Raw genomic sequence first — 24,856 nt, 5'->3', positions numbered from 1 at the left:
CCCCCCCCCCCCCCCCCAGGCAGGGCAGGCGGTGGACACGCTCTGGGAAGACAAACCAGGTAGTCAGGGGCTCTGCCTCCGACCTCCACGAGGAGGGGTGGGGGGGACAGGCATTGTGTCACTTGCAGCAAGGAGGGACACAGAAGTCACCGTGGCAGAGGAGAGTGGCCATCTGCTGCCCCGGGCCCTCCAAAAATGGCATGTAATTATGGACTCGCGAGTCTTTGTATGGTTCTCGGTTTCCGGTAAATATTAATGGGTTGCTTTTTATTCATTTAGCTTAGGTTTTTGAAAGATGGCCTCAAACAAAAAGATCATATCTGTATGTTGTGCTTTAATTTATTTTCACCTTTTTTTCTCCTTTGGAGACCCCTGGTGTATCATCACTTTGTTTACCGCAAATTAAACCGGGCCTGATTGTTTACCCGACTGCGGGCCCCTGTGCACTGCTCCCACGCTCCTTTTTTAAATAATCACAACCTGGGATTCATTTGCAAGAGGCCCTAATCTGCATGAGAATTATACAATTAACTTCTGATTAACCACCTAGTTCTTTTTGAAACCACAGTGTATAGGATACTCTGCATTTAAATAATTTTCCTTAAATTGGGAGCAGGCCTTTCATTAAGCTGGTGGGTTAGACTAAAACAACAACATTTGGTGATAATCAGGGTCAAAACAATAGGCAAGCCGGCAGGGCTAGAATGTCATCTTTAAATATAACAGTCAAGATAAAGGCCCCCAGATTGCGCCTTATCGAAACACAAAAAAATCAAAGGACTCTCTTGTCTGTGGCAAAATGCGGAGGCCCCAGCGATGTGGGCGACCATTGTCTGGCGGGGGACCGCGGCCAGATTTGCATGCAGGGGCCCACGATGTAAAGTACACATTACATCACGTACCAGGCTTATCTCCACGTCTGACAATAATTATCAGGGAGAATATACTCAGAATGACTTTTTTGTGATTTTTATACCTCCCCAACACAAGGAAGGGGAGATAACAGCATTAGGAGAAAGGAGGGAGTCTCAGAAGACTCTCCCCGGAGCTGGTTCTTCGATTAAATTCGCTGTGGCACTCCGGTGCTGCCGAACAACTGGGAAGAAAGCCTGCGAGCCTTTTATATGGGGTAATAATAGCCCTGAACACAGCCCTCACCGTGAGATAAGATCCATTGTCGAAACAAACAAAGGGAGTCGTATTAAACAGCACTGGAAGAATATCTATGAGCAAAGTTTGAAATCCTCTGTCTCCTCTCCTTGCCTGTACCTTGCACCTGGTTCTGCAAGACGGACATTTCACCGGGCGCGGAAGACAATGTGGGCGCGAGTGCCCGGCTGAGGGAGCCTGGGAAAGCCAGGTCATTGTCTTGAGGTCACTGAGGTTGAGTGAGGGCTTTCTAAGGTCAAGGTCATGGCCTTCTTTCCCAGGGCCCCACTCTGCTCGCTTTTGCTTCTTTCCCAAAGTCCAGCAGAAGAGACCTCGATCTCAGAGACGGAAGCCCCAGGAGACCTGGCGGAGGGTCGAATTCCAAAGATGCAGCTCAGCCCTGCTGCATTCAGCCCTACGTGGTCCTGCCAGCCTTCCGGGCCTGCACCGTCCTCAGGAATTTATTCCATCCTTAAAAGAGTTGGTCTGCTTCCTTCTCTTGCAGGGAAATGGTAAGCACCCAGGGTTGAGCGTTCGGAGTCCAGACCGCATATAAACACGGGTGCAAATGTCCCCGACAAAAACAAAGGTCACGGCTTCAAATTAGCTGCTTTCCCAAAGCCATCTGGACGCGGAGGTGATGAGAACAGAGCATTGATTTTATGTCCGATTCCCTGTATTCCCCGATCAGCATCCTAGGGGGGGCAGTTGGTATAATGTTTGTTCCTCCAGCCTCAGAGCAAGGACGATTCTGGGATATTGAGAGGGAATTTTGTTTGATTTAGATCAGAATACCAGTTGCAAGCAAAGAGATGACCAGTAGTCAGAATTTGGTCAGTCTGAGTTTTGTTCAGGCTGCCCAACTCTTCCGTCTGTCCACCTACACACTCCTTTTCTTTTCTTTCTGCGAGGGTCTCGGTCGGGCTCTTCTGGCATGCTCTGTCCAGGGGCTCTTAGCTGCTACGGTGGGGCAGGGCGAGTGTCCCAGGCCAGCCCTGGCTGACAGTGGGACCCAAACATGCAGGACAGGAGGCCACAGGTGGGGGGGGGCGCAGGACCTGTCCCCAGGGAAGCCCAGAAGAAATCGAGTCTGTGATTCTAAGTATGTTCAGTGAGGGGTCGGTGTGGGGCGTGGGGGGCAGGAGGAGGGGGCAGGGGACTCAGGGGCTGGATCGGGAGGGAAGAAGCAAGGGCCTTGTCTTTACATAAACCTGTCCTGTGGCCTCAGGGGAGCCCCCTTTCTGAGGCTCAGTTTTTCCTTTGCAAGTCACAGGGCTTCTCAAAGCCCCGGTTGGCCTCAGATTTGCCGAGGCAATGATTACAGGTTGGGGACTTCCCTGGCAACTGGTTTGTCCTCCTGGTGCTTTCCTGGGGTAGGAGGAGTTGTCAAAGGCAGGGAAAACCTATGGTATAGCTTCCTCGGGTAGAAACCTTGTCCAAAACCTATTCGCAAATGTGGCGAGCAGGCCGGCAAAGACTGAAGGGAGAGGCGCTTGCCAGCCTGACCCGGGGCCGCCAGTGGTCTGTGACATCTGCATCCTGGCCGGGGCCCAGGTGTGGCCCTCAGGACTGCCCACCTCTGCAGGTGTCAGGAGCAGGAAGAGCTTCTGTCCGGGGCCAGAGATGGAGGGCTCACTGCTTCATCCCCGAAGTGGCCGACTTAGAGGAGCAAAGCACCCCGACCTGAATGCATTTTCCATCCGAGCTGGAGGACAGGGGGCAGAGCAGCTGTCAGAGGACCAGTGGGCTCAGTGCCTGCTTTGGCCCGGTCTGCAGCGTGATTTTCAAAGACCTGCAGAGGGTCATTCATTAGGAAGGGGTCTCTGAGGCCATCTGCACCTGTGCCTCCTCCCATACACGGTCTTTCTGCGGCAGGAACCTGTCCTCCCCACAGGGGCCTTTGCCCCGACCCGACTTCATGGCCAGTCAGGCCCCCAGGGGCAGGTGACTGGGAAGCTGCATCTAACCGCTTAGGGCTCCATCCCTCCCGTGTGCAAAGGTAGGGTAGAGCCTGGAGAAATTTTTAGCCATACTCTAAGAAAAAAAATCAGGAAAGCAATGAAGTTCGATTTGCAAAATGTTCTTCCTCTGAGTGGCTGAAATTATTTTATAATTCAGAGAAATGTAATGCTTAAAACAAACTCCACCTGCAATTTTGGATTCTTGGTGACTTGGGCTTTGGGGCAGTTTGTCCTCGGTGACGAAGGTCAATCAGGATTTTCAAGCCCTATCACGTCACGTGGTCTGGTTTTTTTGAAAGTGGGGCTGAGCATATGTTATTGGGTGTGGGTTTCCTTTCACACTGTGATTGTTTTGAGCAGGAAAATACCAGGGCAGCTGGGGAAATGGATGCTACCCTGTGGGTTTGCTAATGAGCGTGATTGACCAAATGCAGCTGGTAAAGGCAAGATAGAGCTGGCATTGACCTTCACAATTGGGGGACAAGTTCCCATGCACCTAGCGGGTGGGTGAAAACACTCACAGCAGAGGATGGGAAGGAGGGAGACCATACCTATAATTAAAATGGACTTTGCAGATGGATCCTTTACTGGTATCCGTCTTCTAGAAAGTGAAAAGCTGTAGAAAGGGCAAATTGGGGACCAGGAAGATTGCAGTAATACAGCTTTCCAGCTAATTGATTAGCAATTATGGCTGGTAATATTGTTCATTTTAATTGTGTTTAATCTCTACTTTGGTAATAAAGATTATTGTTTTGGATTATGACTTTATCCTGCTATACTAATTACTAACTTGTGAAATTAAAGTGTATATTTTCATATCCAGAAAAAATTCACACCATGCCCTTACATAATAGTTTTCTTTTCTGAGCAGGCTAGTTGCTTGGGGCTGTTGCATCCTTAACATCTGAGAAGGACTCAATTTTGGCAAACAAAATAAATGATATTCGTTGTACTTACTAAGATAGGCTTTTTTTTTTTTAAATAATGTTTTTAAGGGGATGAAAGGAACAGAAGATATTGCCAGAAGTAAATCTGGAATATGAGAGAACACAAGTAGAATTACATGGAAAACTGCTTTTTAATTTTGAAAGGGATTTCACCCCTTACGATGGTTCCTGTAGGTTCCAGCTGGTGTGCACAGCATGGCCCCCCGACCCAGGGCTCTTCACCCTCACCTTTTCGCTGTTCCGCCTTTAAGCCCTGCCTGGGTTCCTGTCTCCTGAGACAAACATCCACCTGACACGTCTATTTTTTTTGTGATCCAAGTTTTTATTTTCTGTATCCAGTGGCCCATATTCATGGCTCCCATTTTCTCCCCGCCTCCCATCCTGACGGTCGTGCATCAACCGCGTTCATGGGCGTCTCCAAGGACCAGCTCCCAGCAGAGACCTTATCCCAGACATTGTGCAGGATATCTGCAAACCTCCTGACATCCTCCATCTGCCTGTCCTTGCCCCAGCCTTCAAGAATTCAAAGTTCCTGAGACCCCCCCATCCCCTCCATGTACCAGCCCACTCCCACACAATTTAAAAAATATGTGTATTATAAGGATACCACATACTCAAACCGTTGTCAACATTCAAGTGTATTTTCCAGGCTTTTTTCTTTGTGCTTATGTAGAGCAGGGGTCTGAAGACATTTTTGTCTGGTGGGCCAGGGGCTGTATCCTGTAGGTGTTGCAGGTGTTCGTGGTAACGGCTCAGCGGGGCTGTTGCAGCAGACAGCACCTAAGTGAAGGTACCTGGCTGTGTTCCAATAAAACTTTACTACGCGGACAGACAGCGGCATGGGTTCGGCCCGCAGCCTGGAGTTTGCAGACCCTTGACGTAGATGCTTACATATAGACGATGGTACGTACGTTTGATGAATCTAATATCATATTGGGAAAATGTCCCTTTGTCGATCAAATTTATTGTTGAATGTGATGTTAATGGTTGTATAATATCCTAGTCCAAACGTTTGTTGTTATTTTATTTTCAGAAAAATTATAGCAATTTATAATTTCATTAGTACTTTCTGAGAGGTCTATCCAATCGCAGGCCTGCTTTGAATTGCTTAAAAAAAATAAAGGTTTTGCTAATTAGCTAGGAATATGAGATCTTACAGAATTCTAGCTGGTGTTTGTGCTAGTCTGGCTCTGTTGCATAAATGGTATTGATTACATCACCTTAGAGTGAATCAATATTCTCCCTCAGAGATACGATCTTTCCTAAATGTCCCCAATGCAGATCTCCTCTCATGCCTTGTTACCTCTGAAGCCGGCCTCAGGCCCCCGCGCCCCGCCGCTCCTTTTCCTTGCGTTTCTTAGAAATGCCTGCAAAGCAGGTATCACACAGCCCCTGGAACAGAGAAGATGTAGCCAGACTGACGCCCTTTAAAACAGGCTAAGTAGCTTTAAATTGCTTTCTTCTTCTTCTTCTTTTTTTTTTTTAAACAAAAGCCATGGAATCTTTGCACGGTTACCTCTGCCCTGGAGCGTCTTAGATCACTTCCTCTTTGTGACAAACCACTTGAATGAAAGGCTTTAAAATGGTGCCCAGAGGTTAAGCTGGCACTGATACCAATCGCCCGAGCCACAGGCAGGAAAGCAGCCTGCTCTGCCCCGAGCCTCCGTCTGACCGCGGAATTAAAAATGATTCACATTCCCAATAAATGTAATCCCGCAAATTCTCTGAATGAATAGCGCTGAGAGCAGGAGCTGGCACGAGCCAGCGCTTCTGAGACAGCTCTGCAGCCAAGCCTCCCCGCCTGCCCTGCCTGCCCTGGAACAGGCGTGAGTGGCGAGGATTTGTGCAGATGATGCCCTTGGAAAGCCCTGCACCTCCTTTTTGTTGGGGCAATTTGCATTTTTTAGATAGCGTCTAAATGCATCACATTCACATCCTACACACGTTTTGGAGACATCATCCGAAGGCATGGCATGACCGCGGGCTTGCGTGCTAAGGGCCCTAGGCTAGGGGCACTGGTGACTCGTGGCCTCTCCAAATAACGTGGTCAGGGACTCACTCCTATTTGAGACAATCCTTTGATTTATTTTTCTCAGCACTCGTGCCAGAACCAACTGTATTACAGGCTGTCTAATTGAGACTTGGCAGCAGAGAGCCCCGATCAAAGGCAGCCCCAGCGCCGATCTCGGATCCCAGGCCAGTGGGCACTTAGCGCATCTCGGAAGCAAAGAGCGCCGTCCGCTTTCCAGCAGCGCGTGCCAACGCCGCTGCCTCCACATCCCACTGGCTGATCCGTGGGTTGCTCTGCCATCGGTTCCAGAAGGAGCCACTTGTGAGCTATTAAAGACAGCAATGAAGTGCCGCGGTGACAGGGGTGATTCAGGGAAAGATGGAGGAAGCGTCCGGGAAGGCAGGCTCCTCTTGTCTGCTGAGCGCAGTCAGCGAGCAGGGGCGCCCAGCTGGCCAGGGTCTTCCCCGCCGAGGGAGCAGGCGTGCGGGGCTGGAGAGCTCCTGCAGAGAAAAGAACATGAAAGAACATTCCGTAAGTTCACAGACAATAGACTTCCACCCTGTTCTCAGATGTTTACTAATCCAATAATCCTATTTTCGGGGAATGACAAAAAGCAGGACCAGTTACCGTAGGTTTAGGAATAAGAACACAGCGTTTCGGTACAAGTGCACATATTCTCAAAGTTGATGTACGGATCTAAAACCAAATGTGCCCAAATCAGCTGCTTTCTTAAAAAAAAAAAAAAAGAAAAGGAAAAGAAAAGAAATAGACAAATCCTCCTCAAATTCCTGTGTTTATGTGAAAAGTTGAGAAAAGCCAAAACAATCTTGATAAAGACAAAGTTGAGGACTGACACTTCCAGATTTCACCACCTCCTACAGGTTACGGTAACTGAGACTTAACAGTATTGTCGTCCAGCCTGTGAATGTGGAATTGCTCTCAATTTATTTAGATCTTTAAGAAATGCCTTTCAGAAATATTTGCTATATTTTTGAATTAATAGGCCTGACTTTTTAAAGAGTAGTGTTAGGTTCCCAGGGCAACGGTGCAGAAGTTCAGAGCGGCCATGGGACACCCCCACCCCCACCACACGGGTTTCCCAGTTTTAACCCCTTGCATTCCTGCGATGCATTTTGTTACAGCTGATGAACCAAAATCAAGACGTTTTTGGTCATTAAAGTCTCCTGGCCGCGCTAGGACTCACCCTTTGTGTTGTACATTCCGTGGGTTTTGACAAACGGTACCATCGTGGGTCCAGCGGCACAGTATCCTACAGAGGAATTTCACCGCCCTGAAAACCCCCTTGCTCCCCCTGTTCATTCATCCCTCCTTCGCCCCTGCCAGCCACGCACCCTTGTACTGTCTCTACAGTTTCGCCTTTTCCAGAATGTCAAGTAGCTGGACTCATGCAATCCTACAACATACAGGCTTTTCAGATCGGCTTCCTTCACGTGCCATCATGCTTCTAAGGCTGCCTCACGCCTGTTCATGGCTTGATAGCTCATTCCTTCCTATCGCTGAATCAAAGTCATTGTCTGGATGGACCCCTGTTTATCCAGTTACCTGCGGAAGGGCATCTAGGCTGCTCTAGTGTTTGTCAGCTACGAGTAAAGCTGCATAAACGTTCGTGCACAGGTTTTTGTGCGGACTTAGACTTTCACTTGGGTGAAGACCAATGAGTGTGATAGCTGATTTGTATGGTAAGCCTGTGTTTAGCTTTGTAATAACTTGCCGAACCTTCTTTCAAAGTGGCTGCACCATTTCATGTTCTCACCAGCCTTGAACGAGAGTTCCTGTTGCTCCGTATCTTCACCAGCATTTGGTAGTGTCAGCATTTTGGGTTTTCTCTAATAGGTTTATGGTGATAACCTCACTGTTGGCTTAACTTGCAATTCCCTAATGATATATGATGTTGAGCATATTTTTATATTTTATTTGCCATCTGTATGTCATCTTTGGTGAGGTGTATGGCCAGATCCCTTGCTCTTTTTTTAATTGGGTTGCTTGTTTTCTTAATTGTTGACTTTTGAGAATTCTTTGTATGTTATAGATACAAATCCTTTATAATATGTGTCTTCTGCCAATATTTTCTCTGAGCTGATGGCTTGGCTTTTCATTCTCTTAATGGTGTCTTTTGCAGAAATGTTAATTTTAATGAAGACTAACTTATCCACTTTTTCTTACAAAGGTTATGATTTTGGTGTTGTCTCTAAAGGTCATCACGGACCCAAGGTCACCTAGATTTTCTCTGACGTTTTTTCTAGAAGTCTTACAGCTTTATGTATTACATTTAGGACTATGATCCCTTTTGAATTAATTTTTGTAAAAGGTAGAGGTCTGTGCCTAGATTAGTATTTTTGTTATATGTGGATGCCCACCAGTACCAACACCATTTGTTGAGAAGACTCTCTTTTCTCCTTTGAATTTCCTCTGCGCCTGTGTGAAATATCAATTGATTATATTTGTATGGATCTCTTTCTGGGCTCTGTATTCTGTTCCATTGCTCTATTTATCTGTTCCTTCACCAATACCGCACTGGTTTTGTAATTTTGATTTCATTTTTAAAAGTTTTTATTTTAATTCGTTAGTTAACATACTGTGTTATATTGGTTTCAGTGTACAAAATAATTGAACACTTCCCTACATCATCCAGTGCTCATCTCAAGCACACTCCTTAATCCCCATCAACTATTTTAGCCCCTCCCCTCCCCTCTAGTCACCATCAGTGTGTTTTCTATAGTTAAGAGTCCGTTTCTTGCTTTGACTCTCTCTCTCTCTCTCTCATTTTTTTCCTTTTGCTTGTTTGTTTCTTAAATTCCACATATGAGTGAAATCATATGGTGTTTGTCTTTTTCTGACTTATTTCACTTAACATAATACTCTCTAGCTCCATCTATGTCATTGTAAATGACAAGATTTCATTCTTTTTGGTGGCTGAGTAATAGTCCATTGTATATATAATACACCACATCTTCTTTATCCATTCATCAATTGGTGGACACTTGGGCTGCTTCCGTATCTTGGCTATCGTAAATGATGCTGATGTAAACACAGGGGTGCCTGTATCTCTTTGAATTAGTGTTTTTCTATTCTTTGAGTAAATACCCAGTAGTAGTGTAAGGTAGTTCTATTTTTAACTTATTAACAGTGGCTGCACCAGTTTGCATTCCCACCAACAGTGCACGAGGGTTCCTTTTTCTCCACAACCTTGCCGATACCTGTTGTTTCTTGTGTCTTTGATTTTAGCCATTCTGACAGTGTGAGGTGATGTCTCATTGTGGTTTTGATTTGCATTTCCCTGATGATAAGTGATGATGAGCATCTTTTCACGTGTCTGTTGGCATCTGTATATCTTTGGAGAAATGTCTGCTCACGTCTTCTGCCCACTTTTTATTTAGATCATTTGTTTTTTGGGTGTTGACTTGTTTAAGTTCTTTGTATATTTTGGATGCCAGCCTTTTATCAGATACATCATTTGCAAATATCTTCTTCCGTTCTATAGGTTGCCTTGTAGTTTTGCGGTTGTTTTCTTTGCTGTGCAGAAGCTTTTTATTTTGATGTGGTCTCAATACCTTATTTTTGTTTTTGTTTCCCTTGCCTCAGGAGACATAACTAGAAAGAAGTTGCTGCTGCTAATGTCAGAGAAGTTACTGCCTATGTTCTCTTCCAGGATTTTTATGGTTTCACATCTCATGTCTAGGTCTTTAATCCAGTTTGAATTTATTTTTGTGTGTGGTGTAAGAAAGTGATCCAGTTTCATTCTTTTTCATGTTGCTGTCCCGTTTTCCCAACATTTGTGGAAGAGATGGTCTTTCTCCCATTGGATATTCTTTGTCAAAGATTAATTGGCCGTATAATTGAATACCACACCGTTTTGATTACTGTAGCTTTGTACTTAGTCGTGAAGTGGGTACTATCAGTCCTTTGACTATTTTTCTTTAATTCTGGGTCTTCTGTTTTTTCAGATAAACTCTCGAAGTACTTTGTTGATGTCCACGGAATAACTTGCTGAAGTTTTGATAGAAATTGTGCTGAATCTATAGGTCAAATTGAGAAGACCGACATCTTAACAATATTGATTCTTCTTATCTGGAATGCAGAATATCTCTCCATGTATTTAGATCTTCTTTGATTTCTCTCATTATAGTATTGTGCTTTTCATCATATAGACCTTGTACATTTTTGTTGGATTTATATCGAAGTCTTTAATTCTGTTTTGCTGCTTATGTAAATGGCATTATATTTTTAATTTCCTTTTAAAAATGTTTTATTTTTTTTAAAAGATTTTATTTATTTATTCGACAGAGATAGAGACAGCCAGTGAGAGAGGGAACACAAGCAGGGGGAGTGGGAGAGGAAGAAGCAGGCTCATAGCAGAGGAGCCTGATGTGGGGCTCTATCCCATAACGCCGGGATCACACCCTGAGCCAAAGGCAGACGCTTAACCGCTGTGCCACCCAGGCACCCCTAAAAATGTTTTAAAGCGGGGGAGGAGCGGAGGGAGAGAGAGGATCCTGAAGCAGACTCCCCACTGAGTTTGGAGCCCAACTCTGGGCTCGATCCCAGGACCTCAAGATCATGAGATCATGACCTGAGCCAAAATCAAGAGTTGGCCACTAAGCCAACAGAGCCACCCAGGCGCCCCTTTAATTTCAAATTCTAATTGCTCATTGCTGGTATATAGGAAAGTGATTGACTTTCATATATTAACCTTATATCATACAACCTTACTATAATCACCTCTTAATTCTAGGAGGGTTTTTGTGGTCAGTTCCTTAGGATTTTCTACACAATCATGTCATCTTTGAACAAAGACAGTTGAATTTCTTCCTTCCCAATTGATACATCTTTTATTTACTTTTCTTATCTTACTTCATTAGTTAAAACTTCCAGTACAATGTTGAAAAGGGATATTGCGAGGGGACATCCTTGCCTTGTTCCCTGATCCTTGGGGAAAAGCATCTAGTTTCTCGCTATTGTACGGTTTGTACTAAATCTACAGTATTTGGGGCGTCGTGCAATCATAATCATGCTGAGACTTTCAGTCAAAGAGCAGTGACATTTCTCTCCATTTATTTAGATAGTTTTTCATTTCTTTCAGCAATGTTTTGTAGTTTTTCGCATATAGGTCTATTACTACTTTGGTTAGATTTATGGCTAGGTTTTGTATTTTATTTGATGCTTTTGTGAATAGAGTCACTTTCTTAATTTTATTTTTGGAATTTTTATTGTTGGTATGAAGAAGTACCGTTGATTTCTGTATTTGTTCATTAGTATTTTAGTTTTGTAGTTTTTCCCATGGGTTCATTAGGATTTTCTATCTACAGATTAAGCTGTTGTGAAGGCAGACAGTTTTACTTCTTCCTTTTCTGTCTGGTCATTACCCATTTCTTTTTCTTGCTTGATTGCACTGGCTAGAAGTCTAGAACAATATTGAGTAGAAGTGGTGAGAGGGACATCCTTGTCTTTTTCACAAATTTAAGGGGAAAGCATCCCGTCTTTCATCATTAAGGGTGATGTTTGCTCTAGGCTTTTTCTTAAATGTTCTTTACCAGTTTGAGGTAGTTCCTGTCTATTCTTAGTTTAAGAACTTCCAACACTAATGGACGTGCTTTCTTTGGCTTTTTCACATGGGGGTAATCCACTTTACCACCAAAAGATAAAGAGGGCAGAACCTAGAACTCAAGGGAAAATGTTGGAGGTCCTGGATCAAGTCAACCCAGGATACCTCTCAGCATCTAGCTGTGTGAGCCAGCAGGTGTCTTCATGGTTGACGGCTTGTTGACTTGGTTTTTTGTTACATTTAACAAGAAACCTCATTGACACACCACCTCCTCCAAGCAGTCTTCCTGATCCATCAGCCAAAGGTGCTATGTCCACTCTGACTTTCCATAGCTCTTTGTAGCTCTGTATTGTACATTTTTTGGATACTGTGTCTGACCCTTTGTGTCTTCCCCTGCCAGCTCCTTTGGGCAGAGTCTTTGCTGCCTCCATGTCTGCCTCTCTCATAGTGGTTGGCATTGTGTTTGCAAAGAGTAGATACTCAGATTTTTAATGGATTAGTGAAAAGATACTTGAGTGATTACTACTGAAATGGATTGTATACTTTAATTCTTTTTCCAGGAGCCTTATATTTAGGTATATAATCCTTTTCAAGTTAATTTTTGTGAAAGGAATAAAGTCTGTGTCTAGGTTAGTAAGAGGAAAGATTGTGAGACATGACCATTTTTTTTTTCTTTCCTCCCAAGCCTTGGAACAATTTGTGCAATGAAGCCATAGAGACTCCACTGGTTGGAGTGAGATGGGAGCCCACAAGCTTCTTTCCTTGGGAAAGACCCTTCCTTTTCTTCCTTCCCATTCTTTAGCTCTGTGCTCTGTGGAACCACTTTGAGAACTGTGGACGCTGTTTTACTGACAAGGCTACTGACACTGCCAGACTTGTCTGATTTCACACAGCTAATTGGAGTAAGGCCAGGACTAGAACCCATGTATCCTGAATCCCATGCCAATGCTCATTTGTGCCTGGAAATGAACCCCTAGTTGTTGTAACTCCATCATAAACCCATGCCACTGCTAGTGTGAGTCTTTCTCATTGATAGCACCCAAAGGTAATAGTGTGAACCTCAGAGTTGAACTTGTATGACCCTTTGAGTTAGTTGTGAAGCATGTGGATGCCGTGAAGGGTGACGTGGTTTTAGAGTCTGTGCTCATGGGGTGGGAAAGTCCTTGTCCTGGTCAGGGTAGTTCCATTTGCTGGCTTAGGGAGGTCAGATCCTCCCTGGAAGTAGAGAACAGCCTGGGAAAGATCCTATCGTTTTTGCAGATGGAAGGGAATCAGTTAGCTGTGTCCTGTAGACCCTGAAAGGATTTCTGGAAAGCATGAGCTTACATGCATGCTACATCCTGCTGGCAAACTCCATCACTGCTTGGCCCCTCAGGTGGGATCCTCTTTCTGGACTCCAGATCTCAAAAACCTGAAAGAGTTGATGTTTCCCTGAACATCCACAGAAATGCCTTCCTTTTGTGACCTGGAAACTCGCAGGAGACTTGTCACTACCAGCAGCAGCAGCAGCTCTGCTGCTAGTGGAGTCAATTCCCCCAAGCCAGTTGATGTTCCCTATGCTCCCACCATCTTCCCGAGAGTCTCTAGCTCTGGGCCTTCGGGGAAAGCCTGCGCGCATTCGTGCTGAGACGAGCAGCTGACTCCAGCCCTGGAGGTGAAGTGTGAATGGAAAACAACTGGGGAAGATCCCATAAAGAGTAGGGTGCCCAAAATACTGTTTGTGGGGACGATGTGTGAGCCTGTATCCAGCTAGACTGCAGTCTCATCAAAGAAATGGCCTGTGCTCTCTTTTGCCTAATTTTTTTTAGTCATACCAGGAAGCACAGAATACACATACCAGGGTTTCAAGTGTTCCTTGAATTCTGAGCTGACTCGAGTGATAATGGGCTATTTTAGTTAGCTGTTGTTACACAACACACCACTTCAGAGCTTGGTGGCTTACAACAACTGGTTCATTATCTCTCATGTTCTCTTGCCCTGGACGGTTCTTCTGCTGGTCTTACTTTGGACCTCTCCTGCAGATCCCAAGCGGGACACTGGCATGACTGGAGTCCTTGCTCTTCCGGGTGGTTTGAACATCCTCTTTCCATGTGGCTCTTCTTGTGCTCTTTCTTTGTGGTCTCAACAGCAGAGTAGCTAGCTGGACATCTTTACTTCGCAGCTCAGGGCTCCAAGAGGGCTGCAGGAGGACCCCGTTGTGCAAATGCTTATCCAGCCTCTGCTTGCGTGGCTCTTGCGGATGTCCCATCGGCCAAAGCTACTTGCCAAGCCCAGCGTCCATGTGAGAGGAGACTGTGAAATGGCAGAAATACAGCCGGCAGAGTTCACTGGGGACCACCAATGGAACAGTCTACCGGAGGCAGGGGAGGTAGGGCAGTGAGGGGGGATAGCCTCACACAGCTGCCCTGTGCGCTCTAGCTGAGGGTGAAAGGGCATGGGGAGAGGCTACAGATGGGGCTGGAAGGTGACTGCAACCAGACTGAGAATGCCTTTTAATACCATGCAGAGGAGTTCGGGTGTTCTCCTACAAAATAAGGTTGAGAAGCAGCAGTGGTCTCCAGGCAGAGGCACGTGGCCCAGGCGTGTGGTATAGGTTAGCTCAGGTGGTCGTGGGTAGAGGCAGGTTTCTGGGGACTAGTAAGATGATCTGGCAAAAAATGATCCAGGAGAGTAATGACCAGTGCCTGGGGTCGGGCAGTTAAAGCAATGGGACGGAGTGGACGGTTCAGGGGAAATTCTGGAGAAAGAACATACGGGGCACAGAACTGAGGGGCTGGAGGGGTGCAGAGAGGAGAGTAACTGCCTGCAGTGTGTACGTCCATGGCACTGGGCTTGGGACACGACGAGTCTGCTCGATGGGTGGCCCTGCACCTTGATAAGTTTGGGTTTCTTTTCTTTTCAAGATTTTATTTATTCATTTTAGAGAGAGAGCATGAGCGGGTTAGGGGGACAGCAGAGGGAGAGGGAGAAGCAGACTCTGCGCCGAGTGCAGAGCCCAACATGGGGCTCCATCCCAGGACCCTGAGATCACGACCTGAGCCGAAATCAAGAGTCAGATGCTTAACTGACTGAGCCCTCCAGGAGCCCCAGGTTTTTTTGTTTTTTTTGGTTTTTTTCTCATTAGACACAAATATTTTAGGCAGAAGTTGTGGGTATGATGTAATGTAGATGTGAAAGTGAGAAAACGATTTGTAGAGAATAAAAATATGAGAGCTTGGTGAGAAGATTTACTAAGAACTCTGAAACTGGTCTGGAAGTTGGGAGAGACCAAATGGAAGATTGTAACAAAAGCATGCCCAGCGTCATACACGTCCAGTCCCTGGGGACCATCAGGTGTCACTGGGGTGATCGAGACCAGCCTCGCCCCTGCTTCTCCACAGAAACAACAATGAGGTTCTTCAAGTTGACGTGGTTGGTCTGGGAGGGCCCCCGGGGCCAGGGGCTGGCTGGGGATGTGGGGCCCCCCTCCAGAGCTGTCGGGAGGACAGGGCTGGAGACAAGGGCTAAAAGGAGAGTGGGAGCCTTCCTTTTGGCTGATCATCGTGCTCATTGAGGAAGCTGTAGGGAGCCTCTGATTTCAGACCCGTGCCCTAGGGAGCCTCTGGTTTCACCCTTTGTTCTGCCTGCCAAGAAGGCAGGGCTGCCCGGGTCAGCTAAGGTCAGGGGGCCCCGGGGCTCGAATTACTCTCATTCCTCGAGCTGCTTGGAGGGGTCTTGGGAAAGCGGCAGAAGGCCTGCCTGTCACCCCTGACGGCCAAGTGAGCTCACACACTGGCTGTAAAGTTGTGTTATTGTTCGTGGAGCTATTGCTTATTTCCAACAGCAGAGCAGAGGCCGGGGAGAGGTTTATGGGTGTGATGTGACCCAGGCCTCCTCGCACACGACGACGGTTGGTTTACAGGCTTGGAAAATGAACATCGGGTGAAGACATTTTTTTTTTTTAAAGATTTTATTTATTTACTCGACAGAGATAGAGACAGCCAGCAAGAGAGGGAACACAAGCAGGGGGAGTGGGAGAGGAAGAAGCAGGGTCATAGCGGAGGAGCCTGATGTGGGGCTTGATCCCAGAACGCCGGGATCACGCCCTGAGCCGAAGGCAGATGCCTAACCGCTGTGCCACCCAGGCGCCCCAAGGGTGAAGACATTTCTGACCACCTTTAAACAGATCTGAGGCTGAACTGGACAAAAGAAAGACTGTCAGGTAGAGTCAGGAGGAGAAGAGCCTCCCAGAGAGGGCAGCGGTGCGATGGGCTTGCCCTGCTGGGCCCTGCTGGGCCTTTCCAGAATGAGCTGCCCCTTCTTGCCCAGTAAACCGAAGCCTCAGCCCCGTCCTAATCAGTTGATTTGCTAGAAACACCAAGTTGTCATTTGATCACTTGTGTTTCCAGAACTAAGCTGCTATGATTTGAGTGACATTTTCTATGCTTTGGAAACTCTCATTTATCATTCTAAAACTTACAGTCAAGCCCGTGAACCCCAAAATGTGGCAACATAAAATGATTGAAATTTGGATGGCTGACGGTTACTGAGTGCTTACACGCCAGGAACTGTGCTGAGGACCTCATCTGCATGAGCTCATTGATCGGTCGCATACCCTGGCCAGGTAGGTGACAGGTGAGGAAAGGAGGCCCGGAGAGTTTAGGTAAATTGCCCACATTGACATAGTAAGGAGGAAGTTCGCATCAAACCAGGGAATCAGAATAAAGCTCAAGGTTCACTCCAAAAATATGCTTCCCCACCCCCCTGCTTTTCTCCCATCCCGCCAAAAATCACTTGGTTTGGTTTGGTTTGGTTTGTGGCGTCGGATAAACAAAAGGAGTTCCCGCACACTCTGAGCACACACTGAGCTCTGCTCTAGGACACAAACTGACCGCAGAACAAACACCCCCGATTTAAGACCTTCTGGAATCATAGCCTCCAGTCACTTCCAGGCATTTCCCGACAGTGACTTGGCTCCTTTCCTTGCTGACTTGGGTTCACCTGGATGTCCAGCTTCAGGAATGGGCTCTGTGGCCTCTATCTGCATGTTGGCCTGCGGTCTCTCTCTGCTGTGTGCAGTGAGGCTCTCTCTGCCTCCTATACGCCTCCCCCAACCAGTACGTTCCCCAAACCTCCCCCTGATCCCAGGCTGGGCCCTGGGCCACCCCCAAACCTGGCTTCTGGAACTGGGGGAAACATTTCCTGTCTCCAGGGAGGCTGGGCAGGATCGGGACCCTCTGGGATGCTTCTTCTTGGATCCAGGTCTTTTCCTACAATCTGCTCTCTGTGTCAGAGTCTCCTTGGCTGGAAGGGCAGGGGGAGTGTACAGAACACTGTGCACCTTTCCAGCAGGTGTCTGAATGACAAGCCACCTTTCCAGGTCTGTGCAGAAGAAAGGGGGGCTTGGAGAGGTTCTGTCCATGAGGACCCTCCATTTCTCACCTGAGGATTCAAACACACAGCTCAGGCCCTTCCAGCTGGAATGTCCTTGGGTTCTAGGAAATATACTTGACTATATAAATTCTCCACGCTTTTTTTTTAAATTATAGAAGAAATACATGTTTATTGTAGAAATTGGAAAATATGGATTATGCAAAAAATGATAATGAATTAAATTCATTAATCCTACTGTAACCCTTATGACTATTTTGGTGTATATTATTCTAGACTTTTCTTGTGTGTGTGTGTTTGTGTGTGTTTATACACAGAATAAAATGGGATTATTTTACCATTTAGAGTATCTTGTAACCTGTTTGTTGTTGTTGTTGTTGTTAACAAAATACCTCGAACATCTTTTAGTGTTGACTTGTTTTGTTTTGTCTTTTTTTTTTTTTTAATGAACACAGGTTATTCAGGAAGACTAGAGATTAAGGGGGAAATTGTCAGATACATACAGACTGATTTAACTAAATCAGTTGAATTCAATTTGACTTAGATCCTGTGGTATGAGGAATGACTGGATGTATTTCCCATCCTTGGGGAGTTAGGGGAGATAAGAGAGACACACAAAATTACATGGTCCAGCACCACACAATCAGCTACAAACCTATTGTTTGGAAATACTTGGAAGCCTTCCTGGCAGAAGTGTCCTTTTTGCCTCACTTGGTATACATTTGCATTTTCTATTGTGAGAGCCAGCCAGGCAGAGAGCAAAGAGCCCTGACCTTGAATCAGATATAGCTGGATGCCAGGTTATACTTTGTCACGTTCTGGTTGTGTGACATTGGGAAAATCAACAGACTCTCTGAGCCCCGAGTTCTTCTCTGCCAGATGTCGATAACTGTACCTACATCACCAGGTTGTTGTGAGATTTAGGCAAAACAGCCAATACCAAAATACATTGTATTTTGTGTTACCCCAACAGCACCCGAAGTGTCTGCAATGCTCAGTAAACTCCGATACTATTATTTGCATTTGGTAAAATAATTATTCATATCTAAATCCGTAGTAAAATGGGCAGAAAATATATGAGCTTTTAAGAAATTAGGAATAATAATAACAATAAAAAGCTTAAGTGATTTCACTGGCTTCCAGGATTTATTTCCAGTAAGTCCTCGTAACTCTTAGGAATTTTTTTCTGGGATGCAGAGAAAACATATACCTGGTGTCCACTAGTTAGTCTGATTGTAAATTTTGGGAAATATTGAGTCTGTGGTTGACTCTTATACGTAATGGACCAGTCCCCTAATAGTATCAGGAATATTCTCATATTGCTCTGAAATAGTACCATACTGATATGACTCTGAAATGACTGTGCATTCTGCTGTTTGTCTGAAATAAGATTGCACTTAATTAGTAGAACGTCCCCATTGAAAATCTCATGCAATTTACAGGAACACCATGTTCCATTCCAGGCTCAACAGATCATCTTTTCTCTTAGTACTTTTGTGGAAGGAACGACATTCAGATTTGACCTATTTTGGAGAAAGATACACTTTACCAAGAACTATGTTAAAAAGAAACTCATTTGGCTTTAGAATTAGGCCAATTTCCCAAAGAGTACTAAAAAAATTACAATATAGCATGAGTATAAATATGGAATAGATAAAACCTTCTGGCTTTTAGTGGCTAATGTGATGACTTTTCCTAAGGTCTGTCCAAGTGAAATGCTCTTTTTTAAAACACCTGCACACCACACGCGCGTGCGCGCGCGCACACACACACACACACACACGCTCCTGGATGACATGATTCTAATTCCTCTTGCCACCCGAAAGTTATGGCCAAATTAAATTAATACATAAGAGACTTGTTTTGTTCAGCTCCTGCAGTAACTACTTCCGTTTCTTGAAAGGCCTTTCTTTTTCCCGACTTCCTTACCTGAAAAGGTTTACCATGTCTCCGTGCATGTGGTTGTCATGCTTTAGAAAAATCACAAGCAGCAAAAAGTCAGAATTGTCAGTTTAGAAGATATTGCTTGTCCCACTGGGTACAACCGAGAAAGCCATGCTGGCAAACGATCTTTAGAAAAAAAACAGAGGATGGGAACGGCAGCAGAATGAAGATAAAAAGGATTGCCGGCTTTATGCTCACTGAAAGCTGGCGCGGGAACCTGCAGGAGGGGGACGCCTATCAGACAGGTCATCTGTTGGGTAATGAAGAATGGAAGACAAGAGACGGGCGGGCGGGGCAGGTGAGGCTCGGCCTCGGAGGGGCGGCGGGGCCTGGGGAGGACGGGAGGCACAGCGTTCAGGAGCCGACCCCCTTTCATGGAGTACCGACGCGGCTTGTAAGGCAGAACCTTCGCGGGGAGGGATGCCCATTTATAAGGGGATGGGTAAACTTGGAAATCCGCCTCTCATGTCTCCATGGCCTCATTTATCATGGATTCATTTCTATCTGTACAGGGCACCTTATTAAAAATTACTAACATGTCAAAAATTCCCTAATCCCATGGTATTTATACTACTTTTCTCCCACCTTATTCTCTGTGTGTCGAGTGTGGTTTGTGGTTTTATGAAGAAGCAGCAAAATTATGGTAATAAGCAGCAACCATTTTAAATGCGTGTTTTTGTCAAGGAATTTCTGCCTCACGTTCTGCTCATAAAATGCACTGTTTTACTTTTTAAAAAATGCTCAAAAGATATATCCTCCACGAAAGCGGATCTAGGAGAAGCCAGCTTGAAATCATGAGGGCATCATTGGACTATGACAGCTCCGGGTGTCAAGAAGAAGTTTCAGTTTGGCATCTTTATTTTGTGAGATGCCATCTGCTGACTTGAGGACCCTTTGGCTGGCGGGTGGCTGGGACTGTTGTGGGCAGTGGGGCCTGGGGCAGCCCAGGGGAACAGAGATATAAAACAAGTTTGTCCCTTCCTTCCAGGAGACAAAGCACCTTGCTCTTCTGTCTACTCCGGAGGATTCAGGAATTACCGAAGAACCCTCGTAGCCAAATATACTTTGGCAACCCCCTCCCTTGCCTCCCAATGAGGAATTGTTAAATCGGATTTTTCAAGAAACCCACTATGATTGACTGGGCTAGGCTGTGACTCCCAGGGGACCCTACCTCCCCTGACCGGTCTGCTGGAATCAATACTGCCCATTTACACTTAGTGAGAGAAAGTTGGAGTCATCCTTCCTGTGTTGACCGGCTGGGGTGTGTGCCTCTCGGCCACACATGGCCAGCGTTCCGTGCCCCCACACCAGCCAGCCGGAGAACCACGGAGACCGGTGGATGGACGCTGGGTCTGCCATGCATCAGCAGCCTCAGCCTTGGCCGTGGCCGGTGCCTCGCACACACGCATGCATCATTCATCAAGCCCGCCCTCCTTCACAAACAATCTAAAGGAATATGATTCTTTGCTTTCTGCTTCCTGACATGCGGGCCTAGCCACAGGACCCAGCAGTAAATATCTATCTTAAACAAATTGCTGTCAGTGCCAAGTCACCAGGGGCGTTTAAGAGGGAATTACGAATTAAGAATTTGCAGTGATGGGTAATAAAAGATGGATGGGCTTCTTTGTGTGGTTCTGCAAATGTGTGCATTAAAATAGGTGGAAGAGGCTAAAATAAGACAACAGTTATGCTTCTGAATAGCTCATACCCAATTACCTGGCAATTAACTCTCCGCTTTGCTAAAAGAGTGTGCGTGTCTCTGTGGTTATCTGTCTCCGTAACTGCATCATCTCTCTAGTGAGTGTGTTATGTGTGTGTGTGTGTTATATTACTGGGTGTAGTGCATTTTTAGATGTACGAATATACAGGTGATCGGTATTAGGTACGCACACGTATCGTGCAGGTTTTGGGATGGGGCGTTAAACCTCTCAGTTTCCGTGGCGATCGTCTGGTTGCCTAATTGCTCTGCTAAGCAGAAGTGGCCCGTGAAAAGTCTGCTTTTTATGTGCAGGGTGGTAGCTTTTGCATGAATAATTTAAATTCAAATTGAAAAAGTCCGTATGCCCACATTTTAGGATTTAATCTTTTTGGCAATCTGAACGGGAAAAAAAAAAAAGTTAACCCAGGCTAAATAGCTTGGTTATCCGGCTGCATATATTTTATATGCCATCAATACCCTGCAATAAGAAGATTATGATGTTTAAAATCAGGCTTACAGATGTATTTTCCACTTTTTAAGCCAGAAAACCCTCCAAATTGTTAGGCCTAAATTCTTTAATCTCCCTGCTTAGGCCAAAAGGTTAGCTCAGGATTAAAAAAAAAAAAAAAAAAAAAAAAGGAAGAAGAAGAAGAAAGAAAAAAAGAGCAAGCCACCTTTTCCTCCCTTAAGAGGGGCTGAGGGATGTTTTTGGAAGTGATTGCTTGGTTGTGTTATGCACAGGGGAGAACCAGTGCTCTGGGTGGGTGTGGGGCTGTGGAGGGCTGGTCCGGGAGCGCCTCTGCTGAGCGCCCTAGGCCCACAGTGGACACGTCTGGGTCCAGTCAGAGGAAGTGCCCGGCACCGCCTTCTCCACAGTGAAAGAGATGGGCGGGGTAAGGGCTGCCCCGGGTTCTTCCCAGCGAGGGGCCCCAGGCTCCCCCCACCCTGGGCTCTCGGCCCCGTCCTGGGCCTCTTCCTGGCCCCAGCCCTGCCCTTCCATCTCTGCTTGGTACCCAGAGCTGATAAACTTACTCAAAACTGTTGGTGACAGCAACTTCCCCTGTCACTCTGTTTGCAGTTTAACAGAAAGCCTTTGATGTTTGGGCCTGATTGGTTAAAGAAATGCGGGGATTTCAGTCCCAGAGAGGGCTGCTTGGAAAAGCAGGGTTGGGGCTGCACAGAGCCCCTGTGCACTCTGGGCTGGAGCCTGCCCTGGGGAAGGGGACTGGTGCCCCGGGGTCTAGATCGAGACAGATCCCCATGGGCTGGGCAAGAGGGGTGCCTCAGGGAAGTCTGAGGGCTGCTGATCCTTGCAAGTCCTGCAGGAGCGTGAGAGTCTGCTGGTGCCTGGCCCTGGGGCTTCTCGGTGTTTCTGGAGCAGGAATTTCAGAGCTGCTGTCTTCCATCGGATTAAGAGCGGACAATCTCGTCTCAGATTCTCTCCCACCTAAGTGGTGTGCACACCTGCAGAGAGAGGGGCAGCCCTCCCCGCCCCCCAGCCCTCTGTCACTGTCTCCTGGAGAAGTCACACAGATCCTGGTACAGGGAGGTTCTTCTTTCCAGAAGAGCGAGGTTGGACTTGGGGGATTTCAACCTCAGTACGGTCTGTTTCTTTTTTGTGGGCTTTCATCATGCCCCGTGAAAATGAGCTCCCAGTAATGGGCTGTGTCTGCCTTTCGGAGAAACAGGAGCCCCGGGTGGAACTGTGGGATTAAACCTTGTCTCCGGGGCCCTGTGTCTCCACTGGAAACAGAAGTGTGTCCGATCCTCACTTTTGGGGTTCCCTGTAATGTAAGGGCTGCTTTGGAAAGGTCTTGGGGAGATTTCTTCCCTTGTGGCCTGGAAGACCTTGTTCTTCTCCCGCTGTGGCCCCGTGTCCGTGGGGACAGTGGCTTCTGTTACTGCCCCAGACCCTCGTCCCTGGGTAGTTCAGACTCCCTGGGAATGACCTGCTCCCCACCGGCACTTCCGCACATGCCTGCTGCTCCCTTCCTGGACACACGCACACATGTGTGCACACTCACACGCACTCTGTCCTCCTGCCCCGTCTCTTCCTTCCCAGGCTGACTCCTTGGCTCAGCAGTCTCGGGTTCCCGCTGCACCCTGCTGCCCATGTGGTCGACCCACTCTGGTTTGGCTTCCACTGCCCCTGCTGCCCCCACCACCGACCATGCTGTCCCAGGTTTCCAGCTGATGGTCACATCCAGGTGTGACAACTCCCATGCCGTGGGCTTGACCAGACGTCTCTCTCACCTCCTCAGTCTGTCCGGGCTCACACTCAAGGCTTGTTTCAGAAAGGATGAGTTCCATCTGTCGAGGCAGAAGCACCACATCCCGGGCCGGGCACAGCGCAGGAGACGTGAACGCTGTTTGGGGTTCTCAAGGCGCTCGCCGGGCCAGGGAAGCAGGTGCGCAGCTCACGGCGAGAGGGGGCTGGTCAGGCCGGGCTTTGTGGAGCGAGGGGCTCCAGGGCAGAGGACAGACTGACAGTACTGTTGCTGAGGTGGCGAGGGGACAGTGCCCAGGCCCCAGAGGAAGGTGGTGATGGTGACTGACCATCCCCTGTAAGGCCCCGCTGCTGTGGGGAGGTCCAGGCCCCCCCTGCTCCCCCCACCCCATGTTTCCGTGGCAGTGAGTCCCCGGCAGCCCTGAGCCCGCTGGTCCTGTACGTGGGGCCAGGCCTGGCACAGAATTGAGGATCTGTGTGTATCAGGCCTGCCTGCGAGCTTGCTCAAATTCCAGAGTCCTGTCCATTCCTTTCCCCAAAATGTACCCCTGGAGTTTCTTGCCTAGGAGGCCTTCGGTGCGGCTGGAAACCTGCCGTTGGACCAGCTTCCCGGGAGGTGGTGACACAGGTGGTCCCCGGGCCTCACGCTGAGGGTGACCTCTAGGCGGCCTGATCTAAGTTCCCAGGGAGACGCTGAGCCACACGCCCGCAGCCTTTTGGGGCTGTTGGGCTGCATGCACTCCATTAGAAACAAATCCAGTTTTAGCAGCACGAATGGCTGCTTGATTTTCTGCAATGCCCCTTTCCCCTTACTACTGCCTGGGAAGGATGATTCCATTTATTCTAATCTATGTTACAGAATGATAATATTAAATAATGCTAATAAATGTGTATGTATAAATACTTGAATGAATCTTGTAAGTAATATGAATAATATTATAAATGATAATAGAATTTTATGTCTGGGGTAAAGTGGGAGCCTGGGGAGCTGGAAAAAGCTGACTTGGTGGTCACTTGCCATGGGAATGGGGGGGCATGCAAAGGGCGGGGAAGGGAAGACAGGAAGAGGAGAGAAAAGGGTGTGTTTTGGCTCTGGGGTAGGAAGAGGCCCCTCAGGGTGGGAGAGGAAGGAGGCTGGGATACTGGAAGCTCCTTCTTGTTGGGCTGTCCCTGCTGCCCACCTGGAGTTGGGCTGTGACTGCACCACATCTCAGCGGCATTCTCTGAGCAGGGGACCCCACCTCTGTCCCCTCCCCCAGGGGACACCTGGGCAGGCCAGCTGTGACTTTAGGGCTGGGGGCTTTTGAAGCCAGTCTCTGGTTTGGGCTCTCCTCACTCCCACCTGGCAAGGGGACCAGCCTGGGTCTTTCTCCAGTGCCCAGAGTCCAGAAGTGGGGCCCCCGTCACCAACCCCTTGAGCTGGTGAGGCTGCTCCGGCCCTAAGCACCCCCAGGGGGTGCGCGCACCTTTGATTCAGCTCCTCAGCCTCCCGTGACACGCGGTGACAGGCACATCTGCGCTCAGCATGCTTTTCTGCAGACCACTGAGTCATTAGCAGCGAGGAGATGAGTCCCAGATGTTAAGGAACGTGGCAGCGCTCCGTGGACCGCCTTTGGGACAAATAAACACGGGACGTGTGCACATCGATTGGATACCAGAAGTTTGGCAAGTTGGCTCCCTTATGAAGGGAGAGGCTGGTGACATTTAGGGGGCTGGCGCATGGCAGTGAGGAGAAGGGAATGTGTGTTTATCCAAAGTATCTCAAGGGTGCTTGCTGACATCGTGAAGGAAGGAGGTGTAATGACTTCAGTGTCATTGACGGCACATGGCTCGCTCTCGCCCAGAGCCTCTGGTCCCGTGCGCGAGATGTCTGGCCTCTGAACGCCGGGCTTGCTCTGCTCCTGGCTTTCCTGGGTACAGGGTAGGCTTTGGGTCAGACATGACTCTGGGCTGGATCCATGCTACCCTTAGGCTTTCGTTCTCCG

At 47.4% G+C, this 24,856-nt stretch overlaps 1 long non-coding RNA gene across 1 annotated transcript in view; it reads left to right on the top strand.

Annotated features, from left to right (window-relative positions):
- LOC121101289 overlaps positions 1–21,279 on the top strand; it is a 55,915-nt gene extending 34,636 nt beyond the window's left edge. Inside the window, exon 2 of the long non-coding RNA XR_005833273.1 lies at positions 19,934–21,279. This is a non-coding gene — a long non-coding RNA (uncharacterized LOC121101289). The remainder of the gene's footprint in view (positions 1–19,933) is intronic.
- Positions 21,280–24,856: the final 3,577 nt, after the last annotated feature.

The sequence above is a fragment of the Ursus maritimus genome, unplaced genomic scaffold, assembly GCF_017311325.1.
Source record: "Ursus maritimus isolate PB19 unplaced genomic scaffold, ASM1731132v1 scaffold_7, whole genome shotgun sequence".
Taxonomy (NCBI): Eukaryota; Metazoa; Chordata; class Mammalia; order Carnivora; family Ursidae; genus Ursus; species Ursus maritimus.
This window is presented reverse-complemented; position numbering and strand designations above follow the sequence as displayed.